Source organism: Manis javanica, chromosome X, assembly GCF_040802235.1.
Source record: "Manis javanica isolate MJ-LG chromosome X, MJ_LKY, whole genome shotgun sequence".
Taxonomy (NCBI): Eukaryota; Metazoa; Chordata; class Mammalia; order Pholidota; family Manidae; genus Manis; species Manis javanica.
In genome coordinates this window covers 75,962,006-75,984,923 of record NC_133174.1, presented here as the reverse complement: position 1 = coordinate 75,984,923, position 22,918 = coordinate 75,962,006, and positions in this window count along the sequence as shown.

The following is a 22,918-nucleotide window of genomic DNA, read 5'->3' as shown; positions in this document are numbered from 1 at the left end:
AGAAAGGAACAGAGAGGAGATATTAAAAACACCCAGAAAACAATTAATGAAATGGCAATAAATACATATCTATCAATAATCACCTTAAATGTAAATGACTGAAGGCACCAATCAAAGACATAGAGTAACAGAATGCATAAACAAGATGCATCTATATGCTGCCTGCAAGCGACTCATTTCAAACACGAAGACATTCACAGACTAAAAGTGAAGGGATGGAAAAAGATATTCCATGCAAATAACAGGGAGAAAACAGCAGGAGTAACAGTACTTATATCAGACAAAATTGATTTCAAAACAAAGTAACAAGAGACAGGAAGGACATTATATAATGATAAAGGGGTCAGTCCAACAACAGGATGTGACTATTATAAATATGAATGCACCCACCCATAGGAGCACCTACATATATAAAAAATACTAACAGAATTAAAGGGAGAAATAGATTACAACACATTCATTTTGGAGTTATTAACACACCACTAACCTCAAAAGAAAGGTCAAACAGACAGAAAATAAATAAGGAAACAATCACTGAATGCTACATTAGATCAAATGGACTTAACAGATATCTACAGAACTCTCCATCCAAAAGCAGGGCACACATCTTTCTCAAGTGTACATTGAATGTTAACCAGAATAGATCACATACTAGGCCACAAGAAGAATATCAGGAAATTCAGAAAGATTGAAACTGTATCAAGCAGCTTTTTAGACCACAATGGCATGAAATCAGAAATAAATTACACAAAGAAAATGAAAAAGCTGACAAACTCAGGAGGCTAAAAAACATGCTTCAAAATAATCAAAGGATCAATAAGCAAATTTAAAAAACACAAGCAGTAAATGGAGACAAATGAAAACAGAAACACAACAGGCCAAATCTGTGGGAGGCAGCAAAGGCAGTTATGAGAGAAAAGTACATAGAAAAACAGGCTTACCTCAGGAAACAAGAATAATTCCAAGTAAACAGTCTAAACAGACAATTAAAGAAACCAGAAAAAGAAGAACAAATGAAATCCCAATTCAGTTGTAGGAGGTATATAATAAAGATCAGAGAAGAAATAAAATAGGGAAGGAAAAAAACAATAAGAAAAAAATCAATGAAACCAGGAGCTGCTTCTTTGAGAAAACAAGCAAGATAGATAATACTCTCACCAGACTTTACAAGAAAAAAGGAGACTGTACACACATAAACAGAGTCAGAAATGAAGAATGAATAATAACAATGTACACAATATAAATACAAAGATTTATTAGGGAATACTATGAAAATTTTATGCCAATAAATTGAACAACATAGAAAAAATGGAAACTTCCTGGAAAATTACAACCTTCTAAGACTGACCTATGTAAAAACAGAAAATCTGAACACACTAATTAGCAGCAATAAAATCCAATTGGTATAAAAAACTCCCTAAAAACAAAATTCCAGGTCCCGATAGTTTACATCCAAATTCTATGAAATATTTAAAGAAGAGCTACTACCCACCCTTCTTAAAACATTCCAGAGAATAGAAGAGAAGGGAATAATTCCAAATGCATTTTATGAGGCCAGCATCAGTCTAACAGTAAAACCAAAGATACCAAGAAAAAATAAAATTACATACCAATATCCCTGATGAACATAGATGCAAAAATTCTCAACCAATTATTAGCAAACTGAATTCAAAAATACATCAGAAATATCATCCATCATGACCAAGTAGGATTTACTCCAGGGCTGCAAGGATGGTAAAGTATTCATCAATATTATACACAACATTAAGAAAAAGAGGGATAAAAATGACATGATCATCTCAATACATGCTGAAAAAGCATTTGACAAAAATTCACCACCAACTCATGATAAAAACTCTCAACAAATTGGTATAGAGGGTACATACCTCAACATAATAAAGGCCATATATGACAAAACCATAGCCCACATTATACTTCTTAGTGAATAGCTGAAAGATTTTCACACATGATTCAGAACAAGACAAGGATGTCCACTTTCATCACTTTTATTCACTATAGTACTGGAGGTCCTGGCCAGGGCAATCAGATAACACAAAGAAATAAAAGTCATCCAAATAGGTAAGGAAGAATTAAACTCTACCTACTTCCAGATGACATGATATTATGCATAGCAGACCCATAAGAATCCACCAATAGACTACTAGAACCAATAACTGAATTTAGCAAAGTTGCAAGATATAAAATTAAAACACAGAAATCTGTTGCATTCATATATACTAACAATAAACTTGCCAAAACAGAAATCAGGAAAACAACTCCATTTGCAATTGTATCTCAAAGAATAAAATACCTAGAAATAAATCTATCCAAGGAGCTGAAAGATCTATACTCTGAAAACTACAAGGCATTCATGAGGTAAATTAAAATAGATACCAATAAATGGAAAGACATCCCATGCTCATGGATCTGAAGAATTAAAACTGTCAAAATGGCCATCCTGACTAAAGCAATCTACAGATTCAATGCAATCCCTATCAAAATACTGACAGCATTCTTCAGCAGACTAGAGAAAATACTTCTAAAATTCATATGGAATGGCAAAAGACCCTAAATAGTCAAACCAGTCCTGAGAAAGAAGAATAAAGTGGGGGAAAATAAACTCCTTGATTTCAAGCTCTACTACAAAGCCACAGTAATCAAAACAATTTGGTACTGGCACAAGAAGAGACCCATAGACCAGTGGAACAGGCTAGAGAGATATAAAACCAGATATAAAACCAGATATAAAACCAAGCATATATGGTCAATTAATATGATAAAGGAGCCATGGATATACAATGGGTAAATGAAAGCCTCTTCAAGATCTGGTGTTGGCAAAACTGGACAGCTACATGCAAGAGAATGAAACTGGATTATTGTCTAACTCCATACACAAAAGTAAACTTGAAATGGATCACAGACCTGAATATAATTCATGAAACCATTAAACCTTAGAATAAAACATAGGCAAAAATCTCCTGAATATAAACATGAGCAACTTTGTCCTGAATACATGTCCTCAAACAAGGGAAACAAAGCAAAAATGAACAAGTGGGATGACATCAAGATAAAAAGCTTCCGTAAAGCAAAGGACACCATCAGCAGAACAAAAAGGCATCCTACAGCAATGGATAATACATTTGTAAATGACATATCTGACAAGGGGTGAACTTCCAAAATATATAAAGAACTCAAATGCCTCAACACCCAAAAAGAAAATAACACAGTTAAAAAATGAGCACAGGATATGAAGAGACATTTCTCCAAAGAAGAAATTCAGATGGCCAACAGGCACATTAAAAGATGCTCCACATCACTAATTATCAGGGAAATGCAAATTAAAACCACAATGATATATCATCTCACATCAGTTAGAATGGCCACTATCAAAAAGACAAGAAATAATAAATGCTGGAGAGGGTGAGGAGAAATGGGCACCCTCCTACACTTTTGGTGGGAATGCAAATTGTTTCAACTGCTGTGGAAAGCAGTATGGAGGTTCCTCAATAAAATATTAATAGAAATACCATTTGACCCAGTAATTCCACTCCTAGGAACTTACTTGAAGAAAACAAAATCCCTAATTAAAAAAGATATATGCACCTCTATATTTATCACTGCATCATTTGCAATAACCAAGATATGGAAGCAATCTAAGTGTTCATTTATAGATAACTGGATAAGAAGAGGTAGGACATATATACAATGGAATATTATTCAGCCATAAAAAGAAAAAAATCCTGCTATTTGCAACAACATAGATGAATCTAGACGTTATTATGCTCAGTGTAATAAGCCAGGCAGAGAAAGACAAATACTATATGATTTCACTTATTTGTGGACTATAGAAACAAACCAAAACAGAAAAAAACAGAATTCGACTCATAGACTCATGAGAAGTGAATAGTGGTTACCAAGGGGGAGGGGGACTGCTGAAGCACTGTGATGTGCATTTGATAGAAAGAAATAGAATATTCATTATTCTACATTTCATGATGATAGAGTAGAAATAATCTCTTTAGTGCTCAATTTCATTTTGTTCCTCCTTAATTGAATTTTCAAAGTACAAACTACAGGTTAACTTAGCTGTAAAAATTCAGCAGCAGATCATTCTTACATAAAAACAATACACATTTTTTCTCTAAGGAGACCTTGCTATTATTTGATGGTGAAAAATATGTATATATATTCATGTATACTTCCTTATTTTATTTACATGTGTTGTTATCATTTCTTGCATATACCAGGAAAAACTGACTATGATCAATATGTTGCAATCATTCTCCTTTCTATTATAGCTTTTGGCAGAAGGGAGTACCATAATATATTTAATGTATTGAAACAGAAAGACCTTCAACCAAGTATTCTCTACCCCACAAGATTGTCATTTTAATTAGAAGCAGGGATTAAACAATTTCCAGACAAACAAAAGTTGAAGGAACTCACCACCACTAAGCGGTCTTATAGGGTATGGTAGAAAAGATTGCTATGGGTAGAAATGTCCCTAAGGCTAAATAGCTTTCACCAGTGAAAATAAACCCACAGTGAAGATAGTGGATGAACTAATTACCAAGTAAGAATGGAATCATAAAACACAAAAGAAGCAAAGTGAGAGATTCTCAAGATGGTGGCATGAGTAGGGTGGTGGAACTCTTCTCCCAAAACCACATATATTTTGAAACTACATCAAATACAACTACACCTAAAAGAGAGACCAGAAGATACAGTACACCAGCCAGGCTATATCTACATCTGTGAGAACTCAGCATCTCACAAAAAGGGTAATGTACAAAACCAGGACCCTGCAGAACCTGAGCACTCTCCCAACCACAGCTCACCCATGGAGGAAAATAATCAGAGTGGGGAGGGAGTGGAAGCACAGGACTGCTAAATAACCAGCCCAAGTAATCTGAACCAGGAACACAGACACACATTGCATGGTGTACTGGATATTAGAGGAATGGAAAAGCAAGTTCCAAGATTGAGACTGTGAACAGGTTCCCACAGCCAGTTGTCCTGGGACAAAAGAGAAGCAGGTGCTTTAAAAGTCTTAAAAGGACAAGGGTTTAACAGAAGGGAAAAATCATCCCGGCACACTCAGCCCCCCAGGCTGGGAACTTTAAGGAACTTCAGGCACCCTAAACCCCTGGGTAGCAATACAGCTCTGAAGCCCCTCATGGTGATAAGCAGCCTGCCATTCAATCCCCTCCACCCCGCTTGCACAGTAAGCAAGTTGGCTGACCCATCACAGCTTCAGAACAGTTGGGGAGCAGCCCCACCCACAGCAATCACACAGATGCTTCTCTGTGCATGCAGCTAACCAGCCAGACCCAGGGGCTGCCTCCTGTGTGGGGGTGACTGTCACAGATAGCAGAGGCAGGCACATACTAAGGAAGGCACAAAGGGTCTTTGTTCTCAAGGTGAATATGCACTACTTGCCTGCAACCACCACCAGTGCCTTACACTTTCCTGAGGGCTACCCCACCCATGGCGGGTCAGGGAATTAACCCAGAGGCTGCTCCCTGTGTACGGTTGCCCAGCACGAGCAGCAGAGACCAGTGCAGAGTCTTGGAAGTATGAACAGGCTCCATCTGTGTGGCAGAAAACATGCTGCTTGCCTGTGAAGCCCGACAGTGCCCTAGGCCATCCCAAGGGCTGATCTGCCCATCACAGCTCAGGGAATTAATGCATAGGCTACTCCCTGTATGTGGTTGACCCCCAGAGGCAGCAGAGACAGTCAAGGTGGCCAGCAAGCAGGAAGGGACTTTGTTCTCCCATCTGAACCACACACCTCTCTCCAGTGACCACTCCCATTATCATGAAAAGGCAGAAGAAACTTGTTCAGTGCAAAATCCCTCAAACACCAGAGAGAAGGCATGGTGAGACTGAAATTACCAATCACCCTTAAAAGAATTCAAAATAAAAGTCTTAAACATGCTGATGGAGCTACAGAGAAATATGCAAGAGCTCAGGGATGAACTCTGGAGGGAGATAACAGAAAGGAAACAAACAATGGAAGGATTGAATTACAAAATGAATGGCATTGAAGAGACTGTTAATATAAATCAGAGAACAGGAATAGAGAGAAGCTCAGGCAGAGAGAGATAAGAGGATCTCTAGGAATGAAAGAATATTAAGAGAACCATGTGACCAATCCAAACAGAACAATATTCACATTACAGGGTTACCAGAAGAAGAAGAGAGAGAAAAAGGGATAGAAAGTGTCTTTGAAGAAATAATTGCTGAAAATTTCCCCAAGCTGAGGAAGGAAATAACCTCTCAGACCATGGAAGTACACAGATCTCCCAACACAAAGGAACCAAGGAGGACAAAACCAAGAAATATAATAATTAAAATGGCAAATATCAAAGACAAGGACAGAGTATTAAAAGCAGCCAGAGAGATAAAAAAGATCACCTACAAAGGAAAACCCATTAGGCTATCATCAGACTTCTCAGCAGAAACCTTACAGGCCATAAGGGAATGGCATGATATATTCAATGCAATGAAATAGAAGGGCCTTGACCCAGAGTACTGTATTCAAAAGATTATCATTTAAATTTGAAGGGATTAAACAATTCCCAGATAAGCAAAAGTTGAGGGAATTTACTTCCCACAAATCATTGTTACAGTGTATTTTAAAGGGACTGCTCTAGATGGAATTGCTCCTAAGGCTAAATAGATGTTACCAGAGAAAATAAAACCACAGCAAAGAAACCAGACCAACCAAATACTAACTATATGACAAAAAATAAAATCAACTATTCACAAAAGTACTGAAAGGAAATACAAAAGAGTACAGAATAAAACACTTAACATATAAAGAATGGAGGAGGAGGAATAAGAAGGGAGAGAAATAAAGAATCATCAGTCTGTGTTCTTAATCAGAAAAACAATTCCATTCACAACTGCATCAAAAAGAGTAAAATACCTAGGAATAAACCTAACCAAGGAAGTGAAAGACCTATACCCTGAAAACTACAAGACACTCTCAAGAGAAATTAAAGAGGACTCTAGAAAATGGGAATTCATCCCATGCTTTTGGGTAGGAATAATTAGTATTGTCAAAATGGCCTTCCTGCCTAAAGCAATCTACAGATCCAAAGCAATCCATATCAAAATACTGACAGCATTCTTCAACAAGCTGGAACATATAGTTTTAAAATTCATATGGAACCACAAAAGACCTCGAATAGCATAAGCAATCCTTAGAAGGGAGAATAAACCAGGGGTGATCTCACTTCCCAACTTCAAACTCTTCTACAAAGCCACAGCAATCAAGACAATTTGGTGCTAGCATAAGAACAGACCCATAGACCAGTGGAACAGAATAGAGAGTCCAGATATTAACCCATGCACATATGGTCAATTAATGTATGATAAAGGATCCATGGATATACAATGGGGAAATGACAGCCTCTTCAACAGCTGGTGTGGGAAAAACTGGACAGTTATATGTAAGAGAATGAAACTGGATTACTGTCTAACTCCATACACAAGAGTACAGTTGAAATGAATCAAAGACCTGAATGTAAGTCATATAACCATAAAACTGTTAGAAGAAAACATAGGCAATACACTCTTGGACATAAACATGAGCAACTTCCTTATGAACATATCACCCTGCGTAAGGGAATCAATAGCAAAAATGAACAAGCTGGACTATATCAAAGTAAAAATCTTTTGTACAGCAAAGGACACCATCAGTAGAACAAAAACGCAACCTACAGCATGGGAGAATATATTCATAAATGACATATCCAATAAGGGGCTTATGTCCAAAATATATAAAGAACTCATGCACCTCAACAAACAAAAAAGCAAATAATCCAATTAAAAAGTTGGCACAGGATCTGAACAGACACTTCTCCAAAGATGAAAGTTAGATGGCCAACAGACACATGGAAAGATGCTACATATTGCTAATCCTCAGGGAAATGCAAATTAAAAACACAGTGAGATATCACCCCGCACCAGTTAGGATGTCCACCATCCAAAAAACAAACAACAAATGTTGGTGAGAATGTGGAGAAAGGGTAACCCTCCTACACTGCTGGCGAGAATGTAAATTAGTTCAACCACTGTGGAAAGCAGTATGGAGGTTCGTCAAAATGCTCAAAATAGACTTACCATTTGAACCAGGAATTCTACTCGTAGGAATTTGCCCTAAGAATGCAGCACTCCAGTTTGAAAAAGACATATGCACCCCTATGTTTATTGCAGTACTATTTACAATAGCCAGGAAATGGAAGCAACCTTAGTGTCCATCAGTAGATGAATGGATGAAAAAGAAGTGGTATGTATACAAAATGGAATATTATTTAGCCATAAGAAGAAAACAATTACTATCATTTGCAACAATGTGGATGGTGCTAGAGGGTATTATGCTCAGTGAAATAAGGCAGGTGGAGAAAGACAAGTATCAAATGATTTCATTTATCTGTGGAGTATAAGAACAAAGAAAAAACCAAAGGAACAAAACAGCAGCAGAATCACAGGGCCCAAGAATGGACTAACAGTTACTAAAGGGAAAGGGACTGGGGAGGATAACTGGGAAGGGAGGGACAAGGGCAGAAAAGACTCATTACCATTAGTGCACATAATATATGGGGGGCACAGTATAACAGGGAAATCAGTATAACAGAGAAAAGACAAGTAGTGATTCTACACCATCTTACTATGTTGATAGACAGTGAATGTAATGGGGTATGTGATGGGGACTTGATAATGGGGGGAGTATAGTAACCATAATGTTGCTCATGTAATTGTATATTAATGAGACCAAAAAAAGAAGTAAAATCATCAATACACAAAATCAGTTAATGGATGCACAAAAACTGCTGGTTTTGACATCTAATATGAAAAAAATGGAGGATGAAGAAGGAAAAAAAGGTACCTTAAGATTGTGTTTGAAATAATCAGCAACTTAATATCGACCATTATGTAGTAAGGATGCTCTTCTTGAACCTTTGGTAACCACAAAAGTAAAGCCTACAATAAATACACAAACACACACAAAATAAGTAAATAAATAGAAATCCAATTTAAACATTAAAGGAAACTATCTATAACACAAGAGTATGAGAGGGGAAGACAGGAACACAGAGGGCTTATAAAAAACAACCAGAAAACAATTAATAAAATGGGAATAAGTGCATATCTATCAATAATCACCTTAAGTGTAAATGGACTGAAGGCACTATTCAAATGACAGAGTGGCAGAATGGATAAGGAAACAAGACCCATCTATATGCTGCCTACATGAGACTCATTTCATACACAAAGACATAGACAGAGAGTGAAGGGATAGAAAAAGATATTCCATGCAAATATTAAGGAAAACATAGCAGGAGTAGCAGTACTTATTTCAGACAAAATTGAATTCAAAACAAAAACAGTAACAAGACACAAAAGAAGGACATTGCATAATGATAAATTGGTCAGTCCAACAAGAAATATAACCATTACAAAAATCTGTGCATGTGATATAGCAGCACCTACCTATGTAAAACAAATACTAACAGAATTAAATGAGGAAATAGATTACAACACATTAATTTTTGGAGATTTTAACACACCACTCACCTCAATAGAAAGATCAACCAGAAAGAAAATAAGTAAGGAAACAGAATCACTGCATGATACGTTAGATCAAATGGACTTAACAGATATCTATGGAACTCTCCATCCAAAAGCAGAAGGACACACATTTTTCTCAAATGTACATGGAATTTTATACAGAGTATATCACATGCTAGGGCACAAGAAGAACATCAGCAAATCCAGAAAGATTGAAATTGTATCAAGCAGCTTCTCAGACCACAATAGTATGAATTTAGAAATAAATTACACAAAGAAAACCAAAAAGCCAACAAACACATGGAGGTTAAACCATATTCTTCTAAATAATCAAAGGATAAATGAGTAAATGAAAACAGAAATTAAGCAATACATGGAAACAAATGAAAACAAAACACAACAGCTCAAAATCTGTGGTGGGTGGCAAAAGCAGTTATGAGAGGAAAGTAAATAGCCATACAGGGTTACCTCAAGAAACAAGAACAATCCCAGGTAAACAGTGTATAATCACAGTGAAAGAAACTAGAAAAAGAAGAACAAATAAAACCAAATGTCAGTAGAAGGAGGTATATAATAAAGATCAGAGCAGAAATCAATAAAATAGAGAAGAATAAAACAATAGAAAAAATCAATGAAACTAGGAGCTGGTTCTTTGAGAAAGTAAACAAAAGAGATAAAGCCCTAACCAGACTTATCAAGAAAAAAAGAGAGTGTACACACTTGAACAGAATCAGAAACAAAGAAGGAATAATCACGATGGACACAGCAGAAATACAAGTAATTATCAGAAAATACTATGAAAAATTGTATGTCAATAAAATTGGATGACATAGAAGAAACAGAAAATTTAATAGAAAAATACAACCTTCCAAGATTGACCCAGGAAGAAACAAAATTTGAACACGCCAATTACTGACAATGAAATCAAATTGGTAATAAAAAACTACCAAAAAACAAAACTGTATGTCCAGATAGCTTCACTACTGAATTCTAACATTTAATGGAGAGCTAGTACCCATCCTTCCTAAAGTAGTCCAGAAAGTAGAAGTGGAGGGAATACTTCCAAACACATTCTGTGATGCTAGCATCACTCTAATACCAAAACCAGACAAACACACCATAAAAAAAGAAAATTACAGATCAATATACCTTATGAACATAGATACAAAAATATTAGCAAGCTGAATTTAAAAATATGCCAAAAAGGTCATCCATCATGACCAAGTCAGATTTATTCCAGGGATGCAAGGATGGTACAATACTCATCAATCAATCAGTCTCATAGGCCACATTAACAAAAAGAAGGGTAAAAACCACAAGATCAGCTCAATAGATACTAAAAAAGCATTTGATAAAATTTAACATCCGTTCATGATAAAAACTCTAAACTAAAAGTGTATGGAGGGTACATACCTCAACATAATAAATGCCATGTATGACAAACCCATAGCCAACATCGTACTTAATAGCAAAAAGCTGAAATCTTTTCCTCTAAGATCAAAAAGAAGACAAGGATGCACACTCTCTGTTTTTATTCAGCATAGTACTGGAGATCATAGCCACAGCATTCAGACAACACAAAGAACCACAATGCATCCAAATTGTCAAGAAAGAAGTTAAACACTCAATATTTGCTGATGGCATGATATTATACATAGAAAACTGTAAGGAATTAACCAAAAAACTACTAAAACTAATAACTGAATTCAGCAAAATTGCAGGATACCACATTAAAATAGAGAAATCTGTTGCCTTCCTGTATACTAATAATGAACTACAGAAAAGAGAAATCAGAAAAACAATTCCATTCACAATTGCATCAAAAAGAATAAAATACCCAGGAATAAATCTTACTAAGGAGGTGAAAGATCTATACACTGAAAAATACAAGACACCCATTAGAGAAATTAAGGAAGACACCAATAAGTAGAAATACATCCTGTGCTCATGGATAGGAAGAATGAATATTGTCAAAATGGTCATCCTGCCAAAAGTAATTACAAATTCAATGCAATCCCTATCAAAAACCAAAAGCATCCTTCAATGAACTAGAATAAATAGTTCTAAAATTCATATGGAACCACAAAATACCCCAAATAACCAAAGCAATCCTGAGAAGGAAGAATAAAGCAGGGGGGATTGTGCTCCCCAACTTCAAGCTTAATACAAAGCCACAGTAATTAAGACTATTTGGTACTGGCACAAGAACAGACCCAAAGATCAATGGAAGAGAACAGAGAGCCCAGATGTAAACCCATGTATATATGGTCAATTAGTATATGATAAAGGAGCTCTGGATATAAAATGATGAAAAGATAGCCTCTTGAACAGCTGGTGTTGGGAATATTGGACAGCTGTGTGTAAGAAAATGAAACTGTAGTACTGCCTAACTCCATATACAAAAGTAAACTCAAAATGAATCAAAGACATGAGTGTAAGTCACAAAGCCATAAATCATAAGGATAGGCAAAAATCTCTTGAATACAAATAAGCATGAGCAATTTTTTCCTAGGCACATCTCCTCAGGTGAGGGAAGCAAAATAAAAAATGAACAAGTGAGACTACATTAAACTAAGTCTTCTGTACAGCAAAGGACATCATTAGCAGAAAAAAAAGGCATCTGTACAGTATGGGAGAATATATCTTAAATGAGTCATCTGATAAGGCATTAACACCTAAAATATATAAAGAACTCATATGCTTCAACATCCAAAAAACAACCTGATAAAGAAATTGGCAGAGGACCTGAACAGACACTTTTTCAGAGAAGAAATACAAATGGCCAACAGGCATTTGAAAAGATGCTCCACGTCACTAATCATTTGAGAAATGTAAATTAAGACCACAGTGAGATATCACATCACACCAGTTAGGATGGCCAACATTCAAAAGATGAAGTAACAAATGCTGGCAAGATTGCAGAGAAAGGGGAACCCTCCTATACTGTCGGTGGGAATGCAAATTAGTGTAACTACTGTGGAAAGTAGTTTGGAGGTTCCTCAAAAAACTAAAAATAGAAGTGCCCTTTGACCCAGTAATTCCACACCTAGGAATTTACCCAAATCATAAAAAATTCTTGATTCAAATAGATACATCCACCCCATGTTTACTGCCACACTCTTTGCAATTGCCAAAGTATGGAAGCAACATAAATGTCCATCAGTAGATGAATGGATAAAGAGGAGGTTTTACATACACACAATAGAATATTATTCAACCATAAAAGGAAAAGAAATCCTGCCATTTTTAACAACACGGATGGATGTAGAGAGTATTATGGTCAGTGAAATAAGCCAGATAGAGAAAAACAAATACCACATGATTTCACTTTTTTGTGGAATATAAAAACAAAGTAAAACAAAAGGAACAAAACATCAGACACTGAGAAGTGAAAAGTGGTTACCAAGGGGGAGGGGTTAGGACAGGTGCAGGAAACAATGTGAAAGGTGATAAGTGGGCAGAATAATTCACAATCACAATATGAGTTGATTATGGGGACTGTTGAACTACCATGATGTACAATTGAAATCAATTTAAGATTAAATATTAACAATGCTTTAATTAAAAAAAGATTTACACATGGATTTATTGGTAGGCAATGATATTGTCAAGTCCTGAATAGAAAGAAACAAATGTAGGCTTCCTTTTGTTTCTCTCATGGAAAATGTCAGCTTTCTTTACACATACACATGCTCCAGAATAACAAATGAATAAGATCATTGATTGATGTGAAGGATTCTCTGGGCAAATATCGTTTTAAACTTATTTTTAACTTTAGAGCATCTGTCACAAGGTTGTTCAGAATTTACTGAGGATCTAGTGAATAACAAATACTTTACAAACACTGGACAGTGACAATGAAAGCATTTCCCTAACTTCATAGGATAGTTATAGGGACATTTTGCAGAGAAACAATATCTATACAAGATTATAAGTATTTACATATATAAATCCATATTGGGGAAGCACAGAGGAAGTAATTGTTAAGTATGAGAATAAAGGAAGGCCTCACAGACGAGGTCACACCTAAAGTGGGTTTTGAAGACTGGGAGTTAATGTTTATCAGATACATGAAAAGTATTTTTTAATAATTCTATACAGTATACTTTTGAGTTAAGAATTAGTAGTCAGCTTAGATATACCATTGCTAGTATATTTTTTCAACTTCTTAGGTCAAGATATTTTTCAGAATTGAAGATACTTTAGATTTTTAAAATGCAATAAGAGTATATCACATATATTAACACTTCCATCATCATGGGAATCGAGCAGCATCCAACAGTCAAAAAGATTAGTATTTCTGATTAAAATGTATAAATATTTACACTAGGAGTATAAGTAAAGACATGAAATGGTTTTCAATCAGTTCAGACCATGTTTGTCACTACATAAATTTTGACACCAACTTAAAAAGAAAAACTTTCACTTTCCAGTGCGTTTGAAATTTCATGTTCCATTGTGGAACTATGCATCTTTTAAATATGTTTTAACAAGGCATTTGGTCACTTCAAATAATCCCTTCATAAGTGGTTAAGGACTAAATTGAACCAGATAAACCCAAACAACATATTTAGTCCAGATTTGGCACAGCACATAAATACAACAAAACAGTACCTGAACAAAAATCATTCCTGTCTGTCTGTGGCTCCATGCATGGCTGAATTCTCTTAACTGAATATTTCTGACCCTGAAAAAAAAACCCAATCATAAATTTATACATTGAACACATTTCCCATAACCTTTATGTTCACAAAAGGAGAAATGTATATTTCTGGCAGTAAATATGGCCTGAAGACATAATACAACATTTAAGGATGAGGAAGATCTTTCATAATCTCAGAGTTATGGGAAGAAAACATACTTTGCTCATAAAATATAATAATCAAATATATTTTCCTCATGGGAAATACATCCTGTCAAGCCCTCTGTGAATCCGTCCATCCTAGGGCTGAAGCAAATAAAGAGCAGATAGATACATCATCTCCAGTTACAATTCCCTATGGGCACTAGAAATTCTAATTTTTACAAATTCTAGTATGATGGAAGGAAGTTGTAGGGTGAGAGGATGCAAACATATTACATTGACCCAAACGTTAGCTGTTTTTCCTATGCCACTCTTCCTCCACTTTTCTATAAAGCTAATTGCTCTGTCTTCTGTGTTTCTTTGTATTTTCGTTTTGACATCTGTTAGAGGACTCATTACACTGTAAAATTATTTATTTAAATGAGTTTCTCCAGTACTTATCTGAGCTCCTCCAGTGCAGGGAGTATTCTGTTCATTTATGTAACTGTCTCCATGCCTGCTCGGCATCTCTACTTAGCACAGAGGTCGCTAGAAGGCAATCAATAAAAAAGAAATGTTATGCCTTAATAAATAAACTAAATAAAATGAAAGTAAAAAGAAAGAGAATATGCTCTGCATGTCTTTCTCACTAATTTCAACATGAATTCTACATAACTCTGGGTGTAAATAAGGGATATGAGCCTGCTTATATGCTCATTAGGTCCCAAACCAGGACATTCAAACCTATGGAATGAGATTTTTTTTATTTCAAAGTGCCTCCCATGAGTCACTGTCAGCCACAAAAGATGTTAAGTGTGTACCTGCAGACTTTCCTTTGCTTTTCTCAAGACATTCTTTTCTCTGATTACTCTAATTTAATGTGGACAATTACAGTTGCAAAATATTGTTTCAGAATACAGAGTGTATAATTATCACAAATCAACATTTTCATAAGTTTTAATTTCTGAGAAAACAGTTTTCATTCTTGTTGCCTCTATAAAGCATATTTTATTTTGAAGACAATCTTCCATTCAATAAAAGATGAATACATTTTGAAGCATTTTCAAGATATGATTTAGAGGAAATAAGGGACACTCAATTGTAGCATTTTTCCCCTAATGCATATATTATGATGAAAAGAGAATTAGGGAGAAAGTTTTAATGATATCCATCAAGCTCCAAAGCTTACCTGTCACTGGGATGTTCTTGCATCAACTCTCTCTCGTAATGCCTAGTTAACTAAACCTTAATATTTAGTCCCCTGCATTTTTTGCAGAAGTCTGACTCCTTAATGTGATGTATTTATGAGCCTAAATAAAGTTTTAGAATGAGCAATTACAATGTTAACAGAATTATTTGATGAGAAGTACATGTAAATGTGAAGAAAAGAAAGATAAGACATCATTACTGATATGATCTCGTTCATTATAACACCATCTCATTAGTATAACAACTCTATAAATTGTTGTTTTTAGTTTCCTTCTTATTAAAGGAAATAATAAATAAAATGCAAGTAAAATAAAGTACAGGCATCTTCAACATTCTGGTCTATTCTGGAAATTATTCTAATAAAGTTCAGCTTCCAGACTCTTACTACTCCACTGTGCTTATTACAAATGCATTTCTAACAGATTGAATTAATAAAAATAAATATTTGTACTCTCTTTTTGTCAATTACTCTTTTCTCCTCTATATTCTAATGGTGTATGCACAAGCAAGTATAAATACAAACACCACATGCCAAATGGTAAGATCTGAATCTCTGAAGCCACGGCTTAAATAGGAGTTTCTCATTTATGTATCCTGCATAAAATACAGTAAACAATTATCAAATGGGCCACTACTGCTAGAAAATGTAATAGATTATGCAAGCACTGGGCTCAAATTTATGCAAACTTATTTTTTAGTATTTTGATGTGGTTTGAAGTGTTTTACCAATCTAAGCAATTTTGCTCTGCAATAGTTCCTTCAGCTCTAGGCCCACTGGACATCTCCACTGGAAAACTTCAAACTCAATATACCCTTAATTGAACTCAGTATCTTCCACTTAAAATCTGCTAATTGGCCCTCTTGTGGTCCCTGTGAAGACCACCATCCTCCATCCAGTGGTCCAAAACAGAAGATAGAAACCTTCTCATTCCTTTCCTCTTCATTCTTGCAAGTCCTTCTCATCAAGTCAGACACCAAGTTGTGTCAATATTATCTTCTAAAAATCTATGAAATATGTACCCATTTATCTAATCCCCACAATGTTCCCACATGCACCCCATGTTCACTTTTTGCCACCTTCTTCATCAATATGTAATCTCATCATACATTTTTCTGTGCCTTGTTTGCTTCTATGTCTGGGCCTTTGCTTCTGCTGTTGTCAAAACATCCCTCATTGCACAAATAACTCCTCTATTTCCTACATGCCTCAGCTCAGGTCATATCCTCTCTAAGAAGCCTTCCTGACTACCCTACCACCCACAATTTAGGCTAAGAGTTGTGTTTTGTCCTGAAGACAATATGGAACAATGACTTAAAGTAGACAATTTGAGAAGGATGAATAAAATGAACTCCATGAGGGTAACTTCAATATTTGTCTTAGCTTGGGTTATAATAACAAATTACTATAGACTTCTTATCAAGTCATTTTATCAAGTCGTTTAATCAAGAAATATTTATTTCTCACAGTTTTGGAGTTGCATAGTCCAAAGTAAAGGTCCTGGCCAATTCAGTGTCTGGTGAGAGCCTTGTTACTAGTTTGAAAATGTCTGGCTTCCTTCTATATCTTCACATGGTGAAGAGAGAGTTCATCTCTCTTGTTTCTTTTCTTATGAAAGTTCTAATCCCATTCATGAAGTCTTCAACCTCAGGACTAATTATATTCCAAAAACTACACCTCCAAATATTATAACATTGGGGATTAGGGCTTTAACACATACATTATGGGGGGATACAAACATTCAATCCATAACATTTCCCCACTGGCCCCTCAAAATTCATGTCCTTTTCACATACAAAATATATTCATTTTATCCCAATAGCCCTTAAGTCTTAAATCATTCTGGCATCAACTCTCAAGTTAAAATTCAAAATCCCACCTAAATGCCACCTAAATTATTTATGGGTGAGATTTGAGGTACAACTCATATTGAGGTTAATTTCCCCTGCAGCTATGAACCTATGAAATCAAACAAGTTATGTGTTTCTCAGTTACATGGCGGGACAAGCATAGACTAGAATTTCCCATTCAAAATGGGATAAACTAGAAAGAAAAATGGGTGAACAGGTCCCAAGTCCAAAACCTTCATAAGGCAAATTTCAAAAGATCTTAAGGCTCTAAAATAATTTTCTATGAATCTATGCTATGCTTTCTCAAGCCACTGAGGTGGTGGTCTCATCTTCTGAACCCACTGAAGTGGAGGTCCTGCCCATGCACCTCTGCTGGGCATGGGTCATGCCTCCAAAGCTGAGGGGCCCAAACCCCATGGTTCTGGGTGGCCCTAATTCCAAGGGTTTGGGCAGAAGTTGTTTGGCCTGTTGAACCCAAGGTGATAGCTCCCCCCTTTTAAAACAGAGGAGACAGCATTGATGATCTCTGAATTGCCTTAAGGGTCATTCTTCCCTTGTCTCAAAGAATGGCACACTTAAAAATCTAAATGGCTCTATATGTATGTTCTCATCCTAGAAAATCCAAGTTTGACAGACATCCTTCATTCCATCCTGCTCTCTATCCTCTTTAGTTCAAACTGGCAATGTTCCTACTAGGGTGGCTACTTATACTTAGTTCTGTGACTCACACTCACACTAAAGTCCCCATCAGATGATCACACACCCTGTGTTCTCTTCTGAATATGCTTTCTCATTTTTATAATATGGACAAGGTGAGAATTTTCCTAATCTTTAAGTTCTGCAGGTAGGAGAAACCAAGCTATTCCTTCAGCACTTTTCTTAGAAATGTCTTCATTTCCACCTTCATCATTCACAAGTTCAACCTTCTATGAAACACTAGAACACAAAATGCAATTCAACCAAGCTTTTTACCACTTTATAATAAAGACCACTTCCCCCCCCCATTTCCAACATTTTCCTCATTTCTGAGACCTCATCAAAATGACTTTAACATCCATATTTTTATCTGATTCTGTTTGATGATTTATGTGTTTCAGTAAATGGAGATTTTTCTCTTCAGTCTTCCTCTTTTTTTTTTTGAGTCCTCCACACAGTCACCCTTGCCAGTCACTTCATGACAATATCTTTTTTTTTCTAGCATATATCTTAAAATTCCTCTAGCCTCTACCCACTACATAGTTCCAAAGTCACTTCCGAATTTTTAGGCATTTGTTATCACAGTACCCTACTTCTTGGTACCACTTTCTTAGTTAACTTGGGCTGCTGTAACAAATGCCTCTGGAATAGCAGTGTTTTACTTGTTCTAAAACTCAGGATACTCCCTTGCTTAAGACTCTTCAATAACTCTATATCAATTTCAGTATAAAATCACTACTCCTTAATATTGTATACATTGTCCTTCATTATCTCCTAGATCCTACCTACCTGGCTGGACTTATCATCTACTACTGCCCCACATGTACCCTATATCCATATTCTACCATCATCCCTCCCTCCATCTATGCTCCAACCATATTAAGCTACTTGTATTTCCTGAATGTGCAATGTTCTCTTAGACTTCTTGGGCCTTTGCACATATTGTTTCCTCTACCTAGAATATAACTTGACTTTAAGCTTATCTCTATATGAGTTAATATGATACAATTTAGTATCCAGAGCAGGCAACTCCAGGTATATCTCTGGGTTAGAAGTCCTCTAGCCTGGGTTAAATGTATCTCTTCTGACTTTCAGTAACATCCCTTACTTTTTAGTTTCTTAAGTCTTTCACAGTAGATTGAATGTACTTAGAGAGTAATTACCATTTTTATTTAACTCCATTTCCAATAAGTAACTTGGTAACTGGAACATTCTATGTGATAAGTAAGAATCAGATGTAGTTTGCTGAATTCATTTCAGACAAAGCATTACCTATTTTAAATGTGAAGCATTTTAGAAGTACTAATGTACATGTGAATATATGATACAATAATTATAATAACCACTATAACCTGAAATTTATAACACTATTATCTCAGTTCTAGGAATGATATGCACTTGAAATTAATAAGTTAATTACTTAAGATTATTATTATTTAGTTTATATTTTCATGCTGGTCCAAATTAGAGAATTTTCACTGCATAGTCATTCACTGTATTATTAATATTTTTTTCCTGGATGAAGAATGGATTAAGTAATACTTCTATCAAAAGGGAAAAAATTAGTGAGAATGTTTGCTAACTTGATCTGGGTGATGGATATACAAGTGTATACACATGTCAAAATTGAGCTCTACACTGACTTTTGCATTTTACTGCATGTACCTCAATTTTAAAAAAAGAAAAAAAGTGCTAAAACATTCTCCACAGGGGCTGTATGTCTAAAAAACACAATTTAACTTCTGTTTTCCTTGGTAAAATTTGTGTGATATTCCAAGTCATCCTCTACTACCTGAAAGCAGATTGTAATGTGTACAGAGGCTTATAGAAAATGGTGAAAATAAAGTCAATTTCTCTACTGAGAGCTGACAACCTATCTAGATGGAGCAGCTACCATAGGTTCCTCACCTGCCTCTGTCTCTTTTTTTATATTTTATTTTACTTACTTTTTATTTTTTTTATTTTTTATTTTTTATCTTTATTTTTTATTTTGGTATCATTAATCTACAATTACATGAAGAACATTATGTTTACTAGGCTCCCCCCTTCACCAAGTCCCCCCAACATACCCCTTCACAGTCACTGTCCAACTGCATAGTATGATGCTGTAAAATCACTACTTGTCTTCTCTGTGTTGCACAGCCATCCCCGTGCTCCCCATGCACTATACATGCTAATCATGATGCCCACTTTCTTTTTCCCCACCCTTATCCCTCCCTTCCCTCCCATCCTCCCCAGTCCCTTTCCCTTTGGTAACTATAAGTACATTCTGGGGTTCTGTGATTCTGCTGCTGTTTTGTTCCTTCAGTTTTCCTTTTTTCTTATACTGCACATATGAGTAAAATCATTTGGTACTTGTCTTCTCCGCCTGGATTATTTCACTGAGTATAATACCCTCTAGCTCCATCCATGTTGTTGCGAATGGTAGGATCTCATTTCTTCTTATGGCTGAGTAATATTCCATTGTGTATATGTACCACATCTTCTTTATCCATTCATCTACTGATGGACACTTAGGTTGCTTCCATATCTTGGATATTGCAAATAGTGCAGCAATAAACATAGAGGTGCATCTGTCTTTTTCAAACTGGAGTGCTGCATTCTTAGGGCAAATTTCTAGAAGTGGAATTCCTGGGTCAAATGGTATTTCTATTTTGAGCATTCTGAGGAATGTTCATACTGCTTTCCACAATGGTTGAACTAGTTTACATTTCCACCAAAAGTGTAGGAGGGTTCCCTTTTCTCCACAACCTCACCACCATTTGTTGTTGTTTGTCTTTTCAATGACGGCAATCCTTAATGGTGTGAGATGATATCTCATTGTGGGTTTAATTTGCATTTCTCTGATGTTTAACGATGTGGAGCATCTTTGCATGTGCCTGTTGGCCATCTGGATTTCTTCTTTAGAGAACTGTCTATTCAGCTCCTCTGCCCATTTTTAATTGGATTATTTGCTTTTGGTTGGTTGATGCATGTGAGCTCTTTATATATTTTGGATGTCAATCCTTTATCGGATCTGTCATTTATGAATATGTTCTCCCATACAGTAGGATACCGTTTTGTTCTATTGATGGTGTCCTCTGCTGAACAGAATCTTTTTAGCTTGTTATAGTCCCACTTGTTCATTTTTGCCTTTGTTTTCCTTGCCTGGGGAGATATGTTCATGAAGAAGTCACTCATGTTTAAGTCCATGAGATTTTTCCCTATGTTTTTTTCTAAGAGTTTTATGGTTTCGTGACTTACATTCAGATCTTTGATGTATTTGGAGTTTACTTTTGTATATGGGTTAGACAGTGATCCAGTTTCATTCTCTTACATGTAAGTGTCCAGTTTTGCCAGCACCATCTGTTCAAGAGACGGTCATTAACCCATTGTATGTCCTTGGAACCTTTATCATATATTAATAGGCCATATATGTTTGGGTTAAGGTCTGGAGTCTCTATTCTGTTCCACAGATCTGTGGCTCTGATCTTGTGCCAGTACCAAATTGTCTTGATTACTGTGGCTTTGAAGTAGAGTTTGAAGTTGGGGAGTGATATTCCCCTACTTTATTCTTCCTTCTCAAGATTACTTTGGCTATTCGGGATCTTTGACGGTTCCATATGAATTTTTGAACTATTTGTTCCAGTTCATGGAGGAATGCTGTTGGTAATTTGATAGGGATTGCATCGAATCTGTATATTGCTTTGGGCAGGAGGGCCATTTTGACGATATTAATACTTCCTAGCCAGGAGCATGGGATGAGTTTCCATTTGTTAGTGACCTCTCTAATTTCTCTTAAGAGTGTCTTATAGTTTTCAGGGTAGAGGTCTTTCACTTCCTTGGTTAGGTTTATTCCTAGGTATTTTATTCTTTTTGATGCTATTGTGAATGGAATTGTTTTCCTGATTTCTCTTTCTATTAGTTCATTGTTAGTGTATAGGAAAGCTACAGATTTCTATGTGTTAATTTTGTATCCTGCAACTTTGCTGAATTCCAATATTAGTTCTAGTAGTTTTGCAGTGGAGTCTTTAGGGTTTTTTATGTACAATATCATGTCATCTGCAAATAGTGACAGTTTGACTTATTCTTTACCAATCTGGATTCCTTGTACTTCTTTGTTTGGTCTGATTGCCGTGGCTAGGAGCTCCAATACCACATTGAATAACAGTGGGGAGAGTGGGCATCCCTGTCTTGTTCCCGATCTCAGAGGAAAAGGATTCAGCCTCTTGCTGTTCAGTATGATGTTAGCTGTGGGTTTATCATATATGCCTTTATTATGTTAAAATACTTGCCCTCTATGCCCATTTTTTTGAGAGTATTTATCATGAATGGATTTTGAATTTTGTTGAATGCTTTTTCAGCATCTATGGAGATTATCATGTGGTTTTTGTCTTTCTTTTTGTTGATGTGGTGGATGATGTTGATGGATTTTCGAATGTTGTACCATCTTTGCATCCCTGGGAAGAATCCCACTTGGTCATGGTGTATGATCCTCTTGATGTGTTTTTGAATTTGGTTTGCTAATATTTTGTTGAGTATTTTTGCATCTACGTCCATCAGGGATATTGGTTTGTAGTTTTCTTTTTTGGTGGGGTCTTTGCCTGGTTTTGGTATTAGAGAGATGTTGACTTCATAGAATGAGTTTAGGAGTATTCCCTCCTCTTCTATTTTTTTGAAAACTTTAAGGAAAATGGGTGTTGTCTTCTCTGTATGTCTGTTAAAATTCTGAGGTAAATACATCTGGCCTGGGGGTTTTGTTCTTCAGTGTTTTTGATTACCGATTCAGTTTTGTTGGTGGTAATTGGTCTGTATAGATTTTCT